The sequence below is a fragment of the Equus przewalskii genome, chromosome 6 (assembly GCF_037783145.1).
Source record: "Equus przewalskii isolate Varuska chromosome 6, EquPr2, whole genome shotgun sequence".
Taxonomy (NCBI): domain Eukaryota; kingdom Metazoa; phylum Chordata; class Mammalia; order Perissodactyla; family Equidae; genus Equus; species Equus przewalskii.
This window is the reverse complement of record NC_091836.1, coordinates 20,953,835-20,970,123: the sequence shown is the minus strand read 5'-3', so window position 1 is coordinate 20,970,123 and position 16,289 is coordinate 20,953,835. Positions and strand designations below refer to the sequence as shown.

At 41.2% G+C, this 16,289-nt stretch overlaps 1 protein-coding gene across 4 annotated transcripts in view; it reads right to left on the bottom strand.

Moving 5' to 3' along the window:
- The window catches only part of DIXDC1 (DIX domain containing 1), a 69,308-nt gene that overhangs the window by 44,483 nt on the left and 8,536 nt on the right, over positions 1-16,289 (bottom strand). The gene's annotated exons all lie outside the window — the stretch shown is intronic.

Genomic DNA, 16,289 nt, shown 5'->3' with positions numbered 1-16,289 from the left:
TCTCTACTGTAAAGTTCACATTTTTCCCTTTGTAATTAATAAGTATCTTGTGGGAAGATGCTTTAAAGACTATGAAAATATTCTTTTTCTCATGATCACTTTTCCTGTCCATTTTAAATTTAACATCCATTGATTTTTCTTTCCTGCAACAGTTATTATTATGGTATTTCCCAAATGATGATTTTCTAATTCACCATTCCTTCTACAATTATTGAAATTTGTAATATAAGGAAGAGCTCTCCCCTGTTTCCCCGTTTATTTATTTATATCAGTATGAGCTCAAAGATAATTATTTTATTTTTATTTATATTTTATACTAATCCATTACTATAATTATTTATTTTGCTTCTCAAATTGTTCAGATTTGGCCATTGGGACACCTTCATATTGGTTCCTGTATCCTTTCCACATGCTCTGGCCATTTTTTTTTTAATTGTGGTAAAAAAAATAACATAAAATTTACCATCTTAACCACTTTTAAGTGTACACTTCAGCAGCCAGTCACACTATTGAACAACAAATCCACAGATCTTTTCCATATTGCGAAAATGAAACTCTATAGCGAATAACCAAAAACTCTACATGCCCCGCCTCCCCTCAGCCCCTGGCAACTACCACTCTTTCTGTTTCTGTGAATTTGACTACTTTAGATAACTCAGATATGTGAGATCACACAGTACTCGTCTTTTTGTGACTGGCTTACTTCACTTGGCATAAAGTCCTCAAGGTTCATCCTTGTTACAGCATGTGACAGGACTTCCTTCCTTTTTAAGGCTGAATAATATTCAATTGCATGTTTATACCATATTTTGTTTATCCATTCATCTGTTGATGGACATTTGCGTTGCTTCCACCTCTTGGCTATTGTGAATAATGCTACTATGAACACCAGTGTGCAAACATCTTGTCAAGCTCCCTCTTTTTGATTCTTTTGGCTATATACCCAGAAGTAGGATTGCTGGATCACATGGTCCGATCATTATGTGAGCACTTTGTTACTTTATGGCTTCATTACACATTCCAGTCTCCTCATCTTCTACTTTCCCTGCCCCAGTTCTGGAATCAGCTATTTTTCAAAAGAACTGTGGATCCTTTTATTGGAGAATAGTTTTTAGAAACCAAAATTCGGGCATGAGGTGTACTCATTCTACTGGGATAACATTCTAGGCCCTCTCAGCAGTAGAGTAGGAAATGCATGTATGTATACACACATACACACATATTTATATCTACTTATCTTGACAGATAGACAGACATACCATGAATTACACCATAAATTATACTGATCCCCACTTCAACCCAACACCACAGGGTTCATTCTTTCCTCTCCCTGTTCCTTACTTGTAACTCCTTTCTCCCACAGTGAGAAACCTGACATTCACGTTCCATAATATATTTACTCATATTTGCTCAATCCTAGAAAACACATCGAATAGTTTCAGACTTGCTAATCCACACTTTGTGAAAAATAAGTTTACTAACCAGAATATTTGTATATAGTTCTTTTTGTCTTTACCCTTACAGTATACAATCAAAATACTGATTTCCAAGTGAATTAGGTTAGTTCTTTCCTTTTCCATCCCCTTCAGTGTGGTTGTTACTCATTTGTAATACAGTTAGGTACATTTCTTCTATTTGTAGTCCATTTGCAGTTCTCCCCACATTTAGGTTAGTTTTAATTATTTTCTTTTTGTGGTAGGTAAAAGATTAACATGATTCTAAAAGTCAGAGCTATACAAAAACAGACATTCAGAAAACTGTCACTCCCCTCATTCTTTGCACTCCATTCCCTTTTCTCTGTTCTTTCCATCTCATTCCAATACACCCATCTAGGTAACCAATCTCGTAAGTTCCAGTTTATCTGGAAAAAAAAGATACATGTATATTTTCTTATTTCCTTTTCCTTCTAATGTGAAAAATAGCATAGTATTGACACTCTTTTTTTTACTTGCACTTTACTTAACATTCACTTAATATATTCTGGACATTATATTGTTTTAGAGATCTTCCTTATTCATTTTTATAGCTACATAGTACTGCATTATGTGGACATACTATAGTTTATTCAATCATTCTTCTATATAGGGGCATTTAGGTGTGGACATACTATATTTTATTCAGTCATTCTATATATGTGCATTTAGGTTTTTCCCAATATTTTGCAATTTCAAACAATGCTGCAATGAGTAACCTTATGCATGGGTGTTTTCATGTTGATGGAGGTCTATCTTTAGGGTAGATTCCAAGAAGTAGGATTGCTGGATCAAAAGGCAAGTAAGTATATAATTTTATTAGACATTGCCAAATTCCCTGCCAAAAGGGTTGTATCTGTTTGCATTCCCATCAGCAATGCACAAGAGCACATTTTCCCACAAGCCTTGCCAAGAGAATATGTCGTCAGACTTTTTAATTTTTGCCAATGTGATAGGTGAGAAACTGGATCTTAGTGTTGTTTTAACTTTCATTTCTTTATAAATTTAAATCTCTTTTTGTAGGTTTAAGAATCCATTTTATATCTTTTTTTATATCTTTGTGAACTGTCTTTTCAAGTCTTTGTCCCATTTTTATATCAAAGTTTTTAGTCCTTTGTTCCTCCAGTTTTAAGATTCTTGGGGCCGCCCGTTGGCTAGGTGGTTGGGTTCACGCACTCTGCTTCAGCGGCCTGGAGTTTCACTGGTTCGGATCCTGGGCACAGACATGGCCCCGCTCATCAGGCCATGCTGAGGCGGCATCCCACATGCCGCAACTGGAAGGACCCACAACTGAAATATGCAACTATGTACTGGGGGGATTTGAGGAGAAAAAGCAGGGGAAAAAAATGAAGATTGGCAGCAGCTGTTAGCTGAGGGGGGCCAATCTTTAAAAAAAAAAAAAAGAGTTCTTTATGTGTTAGAAATGTTACCCTTTGTCTGTGATAAATGTTGCAGATATTTCCCAGTTTGTCAGATGTCTTTTGACTTTGTTTATGGTGTTCCTTTTGGCAATGGAAAGGTTTTCACTTTATTTTATTTATTTATTTATTTTTGCTGAGAAAGACTCACCCTGAGCTAACATCTGTGCCAGTCTTCCTCTACTTTGTATGTGGGATGCTGCCACAGCATGGCCGCCGCCAAGTGGTGCAGGTCTGTGCCCCTGGGAACAAACCTGAGCCACCAAAGTGGAGTGCGTGGAACTTAACCATGAGGCCAGGGGACTGGCCCCAGTTTTTATATTTATATAACCAAATTTATTGATATTTTATTTTAGCACCTATGAATTTTGAGTCATAGTTAGAAAGGTTATCTCTACATTGAGGTAAAAGAATTCACCTGCTTTTCTTTTCTAGTTTCTTATATGGTTTCATTTTTTACATTTAGATCTGTGATCCATTTTGGAGTTTATTCTTGTGTATGAAGGGAGATATAGATCCAATTTATCTTTTTCTAAATGGCTACCCAGTTGTTCTAAACCCATTTATTAAAAAGTCCCTCTTTAGGGGCCGGCCCCGTGGCCGAGTGGTTAAGTTCACGTGCTCCACTGCAGGCGGCCCAGTGTTTCGTTAGTTCGAATCCTGGGCGCGGACATGGCACTGCTCATCAGACCACGCTGAGGCAGCGTCCCACATGCCACAACTAGAAGAACCCACAATGAAGAATACACAACTATGTACAGGGGGGCTTTGGGGAGAAAAAGGAAAAAATAAAAATCTTTAAAAAAAAAAAAAAAAGTCCCTCTTTACCCCGTGATTTGAGATGTAACCTTTATCATATGCTAGATTTCTGTAAGTTCTTGGCTCTACTTCTGGGCTTTGTATTCTCTATCACTTGCATATTTGTTTATTCATGCACCAGTACCACAATGTTTTATTTGTAGAGGCTTTATAGTATATTTTAATGTCTAGTAGGGCCAGCTCCTCCTGCTCAAAAACTTTCTTTCTTCAGTGTTTTCTTATTTTTGCATATTTATTTCTTCATATAAACTTTAGTATCTATTTATCTAACTTCCAAAAAAAGCCTGTTGGAATTTTTATTGGGACTATATTAAATTTATAAGCTGACTTAGGGAGAACTGTCATCTTTATGATGTTGAATCATCCTATTCAAGAATGGGGGATGTCTTTCCATTTGTTCAAATGTGTCTTTCAGGAGTATTTTAAACTTTTCCTCCTGTAGCTTTTACACATTTCTTGTTTAGTTCATTTCTAAGTATCCAATCTTTGTTAAAATTGCAAATGAGGTTTTCTCTACTATTTTGTTCTCTTATTGGTTACTTTTTGTGTACATGAAAGCTATTGATTTCAGTATGTTAATTTTACATCCTGTTACCTTATCTTCTATTGTTTGAGTGTTACCAGGATTACCATTACATCATCTGAAAACAGAAATACTTTTACTTCTTTACTAAGCCTTGTGCCTCTAATGTCCTTAGTCTACTTGCGTTGGCTAATACCTCTGGTACCAAATTGAATAGCAGTGAAGATAGTGGGCATCCTTCCCTTGTTTCCGGACTTAAAGAAAATACCTGTAGTATTTCCCAATTTAGTAAGTTAATGGTATTAGGACTAAGATATATACATTTTATCATGTTAAGAAAGAATCCATCAAGTCTTATTTTCTTGAGCGTTTTTATGAGGAACAGATGTTGAGTTTGGTAAAAGTTTGGTCAGCATTTATGAAGATAATTTTATGGTTATGTTTCCTGAGATCTACTAATATGGTCTATGATGTTAATGGATTTCCTAATAATGAACCTGCCTTGCATTCTAGGAATTAATCCTACCTGATCATAAGGCATTATATTTTTAATATAATTAAAAATCCAACTGGTGTTGGATTCCGTTTGTGAATAAAGTATTTATTAGTGCTATATTAGTACTACATATGTTACACTTTTTCATGGGTGTTCATAAATAATATTAGTCTGTAGTTTTCTTTTTTGCACTGTCTTTATCATGTGCAGATATGAATAATTATGCTTGCTTTATAAAAAGAAGTGAGAAGTTTCCTTTCATTTTCAGTGCTCTGAAATAATCTATACAGCATTAGGACTACCTGAAATGTGGAGGTTTGGTAGAATTCCTCTGTGAGATAATCTGGGCTTGGTACAGAAATTAGTCTCTGAATTTTCTCTCTCTATCAGCTTGGGTAATCAGAAGTTCCCTAGGAAATTATCCATTTCACCAAAGCTTTAAAATATATTTGCATGGACCTGCAAAGACTCATAATTTTTTCTGTTTTAATGGTTACTTCTCCATTGTCATTTCTTATTTTGTATATTTGTGCTTTCTTCATTTCTCTTCTTCTTTATGTCAGAGAGTAGTTTTGTCTACTTTGATAATTTTTTCAAAAACTCTTAAAAACAAAATGGTTTCCAGATTTATTGCTATTCGGGTCTAAGTCCCTCTAAAATAATGATATCTAGAACCAAACACAACACTCTGGGTGTAAAACCAGACACTCAGCTTTCTAATCCAAAATATTTCACATTCTTTTCTCTTCTTCCTCCTCCTTTTCTCCTTCTTTGCCTTCTTTATTTGTTACCACCTCACCCTGCTGATTCACACAGTGCTGTCAACCAAAATCCCTAAGTAATTTTTAATACATTCTACTGTTAAACCAGTCTCTTCCATCTTCATTCTTATAAAACTGGTTTTCCTTTTTTTTTTTTTTTTGAGGAAGATTAGCCCTGAGCTAACTGCTGCCAATCTTCCTCTTTTCGCTGAGGAAGACTGGCCCTGAGCTAACATACATGCCCATCTTCCTCCACTTTATATTTGGGACGCCTACCACAGCATGGCGTGCCAAGTGGTGCCATGTCCACACCCGGGATCCAGACCAGCAAACCCCGGGCCGCAGAGAAGCAGAACGTGTGAACTTAACCGCTGCGCCACCAGGCCAGCCCCTGGTTTTCTTGATCCACATTTACCTTTAATAAATTTCAACTTGTTAGATTCCATCTCACAAGATCCTTCTAGACCCTGTCATTTCACGCATTTGTTTATTCAAATCAACCAAAACTGCCAGGCATTGTGCCAAGCCAAGCGCTCACAGGCACATAAATAACTATGATGCAAAGTGATTACTGCAGCAGTAGAGAAACCTTTAAAAAATGCCGTCTATGCACAGAAGGAGCAACTGGGATGGAAGCATGTGGGCATCAGGGAAAGGTCAAGAGGGGAGGAAACATTTGGCTGGTCCTTAAGGCTGTTTGGCAGTTGGAGAAGAGAAGAGCATTCTAGGCAGAGATGATAAAAAGAGGAAGAGTCGTGAAGGCATATATCTTGGAGGAATAGCCAGTTGATAAGTTAGTGCGTGGGCACAGCTGTCAGTGGCAGGGATGATGATAGAGAAATAGGTCAGCAAAAGGCCTACCAACACTTAGACTTAAGTCTTAAAGATCTTCAACAAGAAAGTGTGCACTTTTGAAACAGGAGAGTGAAACTGTGAGACCTGTATTTAAGAAAGGTCACTTTGGACACAGGGACAATATGAGACAGAAAGAGAAGCATCCAGACGTGGAGAAACCAATGAGGAGACCAAGAAATAATTCAGGTGAGAGAAGATGAGAGCATAAACTGAAGTAGTACAGTAAGAAAAGGACAAATTCCAGAAAAAGTCAAAGGTGACTCATAGGTTTTAGGCAGTAACAAAAAGAAAGGGTCCAAAAAGTCATACCCTAATGGATGCTGATTTAACTGAGATGCAGAATATATAAAGAGCGAGTACTGGGAAAAGCAAATAGTTCAGTTTTGAACAAGAGTGAGCTATCTGTAAACATCAGTGTACAGATGTTCCACAGCCAGTTGGCAAAATACAGGTCTAAAGCACAAGAGATGGGGGGGAGGGGTGGGAGATAGATGTTTGAGAGTATCTATGTGGGACAGGAATAGCCACAGGTGCAAATGAGACAATAACTATCATCTACTGAGTATTACTGAGTATCTTCTACATGCCAGGTACTGTGCTAAGCACTTTACCACATCCTTCCCTACAGCCAACTATACTTTTTTCCCTCAAATTGCTCCTGTGAGGAACTATTATTCCCATGTTTCAGATGTGGAAACCAAGGTTCACAGCAACAACATACCCAGGGCCACAGGGCTGGTAAGTGGCAGAACAAGGATCTGAACTCAATGCTGACTCTAAATCCTGGGCTTACACTATCCCAAAACATAAGGAGATCTGTAAGAAGTCATCTGGCAGGAAAGGGAGTGGGGAGAGAGGGCACTGAAGGGAAAGAAGAGAATGAAAATGTTCTGGGTGCCAATTCTTGTCAGCCATTGAACGAAGTATTTTGTATGCCTTGTCTCCTTTAATCCTCATACACAATCATTAAAATCAATATTATTAGGGGCCGGCCCTGTGGCCAAGTGGTTGGGTTCACATGCTCTGCTTGGGCGGCCCAGGGTTTCACCGATTTGGATCCTGGGCACGGACCTAGCACTACTCAACAAGCCATGCTGAGGCGGCGTCCCACACAGTGCAACCAGAAGGACCTGACAACCAGAATATACAACTATATACTAGGGGGCCTTGGGAAGAAGAACCAAAAATAAAATCAATATTATTAGCCCCATTTTCCACATGGGAATCCTCGCTCAAGAGCATAGCACTGATAAGGGGTGAAAATGCGATTTGAACCTGCTCCATCTTACTCCGAAGAATACATTATTTCCACTATACCAAAGAAAGCACACAATGCGAGAAAACAAAGGAATACTCAGGGCAGAGGCTGCAATATATCAAAGGGACAAGTGAAGTGAGATGAGCAACAAAAACTTATTTTAGAACATACTTAGAACATTTAGAAAATTATTTAGAACGTGCAATCAGAGGGACAGAAGAAGAATCAGGGGAAAGTGTTATGTGGGAATTCAGGCACGGGAGAACTTTAAGACGGGTGATCAATAAGGTCAAACGCTGTAGAAAAGTCAGGCTGAGGACTGGAAAGTCCATTTCATTGAATAGTTAACAGGCTTTGGTGAGCTTTTTTAGAAATGATACTGTAGAGTGGTGGGGTTAAAAGTCAGAGGGCAGTGAACTGAGACCTCAGGAGGGAGGAAAAAAAGTAGTGAGGGGAGGAGAAGGGTATTAGCTGGAGAGAAAGGTGGGATAGAGAAGGAGGGTTTTTTAGGATTAGAGGACCTTGGTATGCCGAGATGAGGGGTCAGTGAAAGAGAAATTGGTACAAGGGGAGGAGTGTGAATGATGCAGCAAGATTTCAGAGGAGGAGAAGAGGGCCACTTCCTGCTCTGATCATGAGGAAGCAGGAATAGGCACCTAGGTGGGGAAATTTGGACATGGGGAAGATGGAGATTAAAGGAGCTCAAATCCAACTGCCCCTCTATTCATTATGAAGTAGGCCAGTTTATCTGTTGACGGTAAAAGGGGCAGGGAGGGAGGGAGCCCAGTGGTTAAGTTCACGCACTCTGCTCCATCAGCCCAGGGTTCACAGCACGGCTCGTCAAGCCACACTGTGGCAGCATCCCACATTAAACAGAGGAAGATTGGCACAGATGTTAGCTCAGTGACAATCTTCGTCAAGCAAAAAGAGGAAGATTGGCAACAGATGTTAGCTCAGGGCCAATCTTCCTCACACACATACACAAAAAAGGGACAGGGAGAATGACAGAGGCTTTAGGAAAGGGACCCTGTGGGGAGCTGGAAAGAACAATGACTGCTCAAGATTTCTGCGCAGCACTAAGGACTCAGCTAGAGCTGGATATCATCATTTTGTAATTGAATCAATCAGCAAGGTTATGTGATTTCCTCCAGAAGTGCTCAGCAGACCTGAGGCATGAGTGGAGGAAACCAGGAACGGGCTAATCTAGGACTGGAAATGGTCAGAGGAGAGGCAGTGATCACCAGCGCCGAGGAAGTGAGCATGATGGTGACAGTGTATTTGAAGTGACTGATGCTGGAATCTGCACCAGGAAGAGGAAATTAAAGGAGAGCTGATAAGCTGAGAGGAGAGAAGAATAACGAGAGGAGAGCTTAATGAGACTGAAAATAAGTTTAACGGGAGTGCAGGAGTGTGAAAACTGAGGTTTTGAGGAGAGGGTAGAGTTTCAGAGTTCAAGATTTCAGAGGTAAGACAATTCTGTGGAAGGAGTTCCAGGATGTAGCCTTAGTATATGGCCTTGTTGAAGTGGCACAGAGGGGGACAATTACTGCAGTGGGGACAGTCAAGGAACCAGAGGCTAGACTTCTTCATCATGGATCCTGAAGTCATTCTAGGAGAGTAGAAGATGTTAAAATGCTAACGATATTTACTATTCTGCCCAGATTCATGTAATTTAAAAAACTGATAAGCACGCCTTCAATGAAATCATTGATAAAACATTTTTAATTGAAGAAAGGCCTTTATCATGTCATTACTGTGTCTTCATGTTGAGAGACCTACTAAGTGGCATCGAACAAAGAGATGAGAGATTCACAACCGAGTGGGGCTCTTCCTAACCACAGGTTAAGGGTTACACTGGCTTTAGGTCTCTTCCACTCGCTTTAAGTCTAATGTGGGGATTTGACCACTAAACTACATCTCAGTTTGTCTCCTCTTTGACCTGAAAATATCTATACTTCACACCAAGGGGCAGACAAGACCTGTTCTTGCTATAAAAGCCTACTGCTGGCTCTGAAAAAAATGATTTGAAGGACAAAGTAGACACTTATGAGGACCAACCTCACCACCCATTTCCCCCACAAAGATGTTTATCTTAAAAGAGGCCTGTGGTGCAAGCCTAGGCCCTGAGTGGCTCTGCTGCTTGGTTTAAAATTTACTAGAGCTGCTTCTGCAGCAGATGAAATACCATATACTTTTTGTAAGAGGCTGTGACTCTCTGGGGGTTGGACTAGTAGTTTTCTTTTTTCTTTTTGAGGCCTCATAATCTTTTTTAAAATTATAACTTGTGCGAAATCTAGATATACAAAATAGGGAAAAGCAGAGCTTCTCTGGTTAGGGCCAGGGTGGGGATCCAGAGCATACCTACTTTTTCTCTACCTCCAAACCCCACCCACCCCCAGCCATCTGAAGTAACTCATTAGGGCTTCTTGCAGCAGCTGAAAAAAACAAGACACCACATTTTGTTTCCTTCTATAAGTCTATTATTTAGTGAAGACAATATGCAACAGGTTCAGCAAAATGAGATATCTGGAGTATTAAGAAATATATCTAGAACATGCCCCTTGTTCTTGGCCTATTTCCAACAACAGCTGCAGAAGCACAGTAGGACCACAATTAGGTTCAAATCAGATCCACCAGGAGCAGTGTAGCTAACAACTCCTGGGGCAGCTGCCCCCTCACAATGATCCCCCTTCTGTAGGAACATGCCCCCTGCATACAGTGGTGAGCCCAAGGACCAGACTAGAATCACAGTCATTTGATCCAGCATTTAGGAATAGAATGAGTCTCTCTCTGAGGAAGTTGTAAGATATAAAACACAGATGTTGCCATAGGCCATGTTGCCCACCTGCGAGAGTGAGCATCTGTAGTGAAAGAGAATAAAGCCACCTACAAAAGAACCAGAGATAAGAGGCAGAGAGCAAAGGGAGTGATATTGCCAGTGTTTGAGTTCTTGATTTTCATTGTTTCTGAGACTCTGCTCCATCCTTGCCGTTCCCATGGTTTAAGTGATCAGCCTTTCCTTGGATTCCACGAGTCAGTAAATTCCACTTTCTATCTCTGCTCATTCAAGATGGGTTCTTGGCACTTGTGACCAAACTCATTAAAAAAGCAAGACAGTCGAACACACAATGTCAGTGACAGCAAAGAACTACTCTGGGTCCAGAATTAACATTTCTAACTTGTTCTGGGGAAGCTAAAAGGATGCCTGTATAATCCAGAAGTCTAGAAAGTGAGGGGTTTTATGACAACCTTCTGAGTCAGGCCTCAAGGGAAGGAAAAGTAGATGCCACAACAAGCAAAGCTGACGAGACGGACGCTCTCCAGTCGTGAGAGCAGTGTAACAAAACCAAGGAACTGGAGGCCTTAGTAACCCTTTAATCACCATCAGCTTCCTCCAAGACACTCCAAATAACCCTACAATATGAGTTAAACTCTTCCAGGATAGACAGTTCTGTCCACATTCTTAATTTGTGCAGGAAATCTTGACCTTGAAAGCTTTCTTACCACCAAATGTAACTTTCTTTCTGTTTTTCTTGGGGACCTGCCCTTCCTTCCAAACAAGTTTGTAAACCCAGCCTCTGCTCTCCATCTCCTCTAAGCTTCAAGGTCAAAGAGAATTCCTGCAGGGGTCTGGTTTAGTTAGAATTGCAAAAGCACTGCCTGGGCTGCAGCAGGCAAGTCTGTGGGACCTACTGCTTCTTGTGTAGAAGCTTCCAAGAAGTTGGCAAGGAAGAAAGGCAAACAAGAAAAGCAGCAGGGCTCTTGTGGTGTCTAGGGAGAGAGTTCAGAAGGAGACCTGCATGGCTCCGGAAGGAAATCAGTTTCACAGTGAAACCAGATACCTGTTTAGAACTCTGAGACCCTGCAGCAGCAGCAGATGAGATGGGAGCAGGGATGTTGCTGAGAAACTAAGAAGGAAGGAGGTTTGGAAACTTTGAGTTATTATTGGCCTAAATTTTGCCAGTAAAAGAATGCACTATTGTATTTCTTTTCTAACAACTCCTTCAGGCCCTTACTGAACCAGGAAAAGCTACTTATTCATTGAACTTGGTGGCTAACTAGATAAATAAAGTTCACATGTAAAAATATCATTAAATTTCTTCTTCCCTGTATGAGCAGCGCTCTGCATATTAGTGTTCAGCCCAGTGATAAAAGGATAATCTATCAGAAAGTGAAGAGCTAAAAACTTTCTGAAAGATACATCTCCTAACCTTATTTTAAAATTTCCATTTGTTACGAGTTCCACAAACACTCTGTTCCTTCAGGAGTACATGTTACAAGGTAAGTGCTGAATAAATGCAGGTGAATGAATGAATGAGATATCACTGTATAGTCTATGAGTGTCTCTTATCCTAGAAACAGGGCATGGAGCCCACTGTTGCAGGGCCTTTGGAATTGGTTCCCCATCCCATTACCATACCTGACCACGGAAGGTTATGTCCATGACCACTTAAATGGGGCCTGGTTTTAGGATAATAAGGAAATAGATTCAGGAAAGTGTCAGTTGGAGACTTTGGTCCTTACAGCCTAGAGAACAAGGGCAGTTATGGCCAACGAAGCATTTCTAGTGGTCCCCAGACCCTCTGAACTGCCTGCGGGAGAGGCACCTGGCAAACAGGGCCCAATCACTGCTCCACATGCCTGGCCAGCCCATCACACCACAAGGAACATAAAGCTGCCTGATAGCTTGCTGCCAGGGAGCATCTGTTTAGCTGGCATTGACTCCTGTGGGAACAAAGCCAATGAGCCTGGGTGAGGAGAGGAGAAATCAGTCAGGATTGAAAAAAGGTTGGGGAGTATGGTGCTTTGTTACATTAAAGACTTAACGGGCCTTTAATTTCTACAGCAAATCACAGAGGAATTCATTGTGGAAATGTCTGAAAGCCTCTGGTTGGCCCCACGTTGCAAATCCTTCTCCACGGAAGGCACGAGGCACTTAGGAGAGATGTTCGCTGCAGCTGCTCCACTTGCCAATCCTCTTCCTCACTCATTCTACATCCCCCTCATGGGACATGACACCAGACAAAGGCTCTTCCTGTATTTCTCAGGGACTGCCAAGCAGATGAATCTCAATGTGGGATTTAAATTCCCACTTTTCCACTTGGAGGGAAAATAGTAGAGAAAGTCTTCCAGGTCATGTGTTTAAAAGGTTAAGGCTCAGACAACTGATTTCCTGTCAACCAACATTTTAATAAATCATTCCCACAATTTTTAGTCCCTCAGGCCACTCAGACTACAGCGAGGCATAGGTTCACTCTTGCCTGACAAGCAAGATTATTATATCACCAAAATTTTCCCAAGTTTCTACTCTGAACGTTTACTTTATTTTCATCAGCCTGTGAGCCACTAGGGCACAGATTCTGTGTTATTTGACTTCTATTTCCAGAGCCTGGCACGGTGCCCGGTAAACACAGTAATTCAGTGAACGTCTGTTGAATGAGTGCTTGCAAGCATGTTTACCAGACTAGCAGCAAAAAAAGTCTGGCCTCAGTGAGCAGGTAGGTTGGTAAATATCTTCTGCTTTTCATGATATCATTAAGTAAAAGATAGCGCTATGATCTCCCAGCAACACTACCTCTTTTATAACACTAATCACATTAAGCATTCTATTATGGTTTTTTCAGTACACCTATAAATCACCCCCCATAAATTCCTTGGGAGCAGGAACCAGGTGTTTTTCAATTATTTTATCCATCCCTTCACCCAATAAATGACCTAAATAACTGAATGAATGATGATTGGCCAAACCATATTATAGTCTCAGGTCTGTCAAAACCTCCCAACACAGGCACCAAAGTCTTTTTTAAACAAAGTTCAACCCCCAGAAAAACACTTGCAGAAATTCATCGTGGCATATTAACCAAGGACAACATTCATATGGCAACATCAATACCAAGTGGCAGAGAAAATAAATAACTAGCTTTGAGGCAGATGCAGAATGGGGAAATTGTGAACTACAGAAAGCTTGGCCAGGCCCAGAACATAGGAGACAGGGGATGATAGCCAGGGTGGGCTACAGAATTTGGCAATAGCCAAAACTTGCAGATAATTCATAGTGCAGATTAACCACGTTAATAAAAGGAATTGCATTGACAGCACTGACGTGGATTAATTCAGGGAGTAATCTGTCAAGTATGTTGAGGCCAGAGCTTTATTCAGGGAATGTGGTAGAAGAAAATTCTGTCATGCAGTTATGCGTAGTGGCATAGAGATTGAGAACAGAGGCCAACAGTGGGTAAAGGGAAGCCTTGATTCAGAGGGCAGGGCTTCTCTCTGCTGCAGGGTTCCCTTATAATGAACCAATTAGGGCCATAGCTTCATTTCCTGTGGCAGTTTTCTCTGCCATAGAGAATGAGGTCACAGCCCTAACCACACAAACCTATCAAGCATCTGGGTGATGAAGAATAGCTTCAGATATGCCTGGTTCATTCCAGGGAGATGCTTAGACACATGTGTGGTATTCTTAGCCTCAGTGGGAAGAGTTTTTCAGAGGAATTGAAGTGTTTTCTGACACTAGCTTTTAAGTCCTATTTACCTCCTTATCACATGACTCTAACAAAAGAGGCTGAATATTACTAGATGTATTAAGCAACTCTAGAGGCTGGCATAGGTCAAATAGGGCCCCATCAACTCTGAAATAACCAATCGTACCATTATTCAGTAGCATTAAATGTGATTATGTGAGAATTATTTAATATAATTTATTAGGTCAAAGAATTATTTAAACTGTAGAGGACCATTGAGATTTAACATATTACTATTAGTAGTATGTAGATGATGTCAATTTCTCAGAGAAACCAGAAGCACTTATTGGCTATCAGAGTTCAAATCTACTAATAGAAAGGAATGGATTGTACATTAGCCTCTGGAGGGGGTGGAGAGAAGTTTACAAGATGGGTAGAAAAGTCAAATGCCAGAGAGGGAAAAGAGGCACTCCCGCATTACTCCAGAGATGAATTAATTATAAAGCTGTGTGTCTCTTGTTTTTATGAAGACTCTATTAACACCACAAAAGAAAACTTGCCCACTCTCCTTTTCGAGGTCTGGGGATATTTATGGAAGGATCAAAGCATGAAAAAGACAGGCAAACCCCTTGGTTTACCTGGCTCTTCAGCTGAAAGGTTTGAAAGTGAAAACAGGCAGAAGGCAAAGATGAGGACTCCCTCTGAGCTGGTTTCCACCTCCTACTAAGACAGTGGGACCTGACCGGCGGGGCTGAGTTAAAAAAAAAAAAGAGGAGACCATAAGAGGACCTAAGGAGCTTCTGTCACAATTGGTGGATGAGTCAGATGTATGAAGCTTGAGACCAGGGAAGCCCTAAGGCAGACAGTGAGGAAAGAGGAGCCAGGAATTCTGGAAGCACTCAAAGAGCTGGCTCGTCTGTGTTTCAACTCTCAGACTGTAGCTCTTTGTTAACAATCCCCTTCCATGTGTTCAGAGAGGAAGGATGCAGAGACGAGGAGCCCTGCAGTGCAGGCAGGATGCAAGCGCTGCCCTTCACTGAAGGTTGTGACACCCTTCAGCCAAAGGAAAATTCTGACTGAGTTGGTTAGGTGGGGACAGCATTTCTGCAGTTTTCCTCTCTGTGTCAGGAACAAGGCTGAGGCACAGGGGCCAGGACTGGGGAAGGTTCTGAGGCAGGTCAGGCCACAGAGCTTCTTAATTAGAAACAGGAATTAAGGAAAGAGCCCGTGGTGCAGCTGTAGAAAGAAAATCTTATACACAAATTCATGAGAATGGTTACCTCTGGAGAACAGGCCAGGACTGGAGGGGTGGCCAAGGCACTCAGTCTCACCTGTAATGTTCACATTTAAGAAGAGAATGTATTCATAACATTGTTTAACTAAAAACTGATTTTTAAAAAAAACTTTAAGAAAGAGAGACATAGAGGGAAGAGAAGGAGAGTTAGAAAGAAAAGGAGAGAGGGAGACAGGAAGAAAGACACAACTAACAGTCTAGGTGTCCTTGTAGGGGGCTCCCTGGATGCTGGGATAAAGCAAGCCAAGGGTGGGGCTCAGAAGCCATCGATGACCTTTGGAGCAAACCACAAGGGGAAAAGGTCCTAGACCAGAATTTCCTGGGTCACAAGGGAAGGAAATGGAATAAATAACAGAAAACAAGTGAAGAGAAAAAGACCCCCAGCCAGTCCTTGCCTTTACTGTCTGTCAGGCGGAGGCCCCAGTTTTTGCACCCTCATACAGAAGGGGCTCTGAACTGGACCCAGAAACTCAGGCACCCTCTCCCCTCTTACCTACTCTCTGTCAATCATGCCCTTAGCTGTGGAGAAATCTACTGCCCCAGGTTTAGAAAGAGATATAAACATGAAGAGGGCACTTCACATGGACCACCTACTCACCCTGCCCTCTCTCAAACTTTCTACCAATGCAATGTCACCCCACCTCCCCTGGCTCACCCAGTTAGCTCCCGAAACAGAATGAGCACTTTTGCTATCTATTCAGGGGCTTCCCTGGGGATTTATTTGGCGAGAATCCCCGGGGAAGGCGGAGACCACCTCCTTTGGAAGGAGATGACCTTTGAATTTGTGGCCCTGTCTTCTGGGCTCAGGTAAACCGCGAGGGGAGGTCATCGCTCAGCTTAGCTGGAGGCAGGCGGTCCTTTAGATTTCTCCCGGTTACATCATCTCGTCTGTACCGTACCCACCACCTTAGGGACTCTGCGGTGGAACT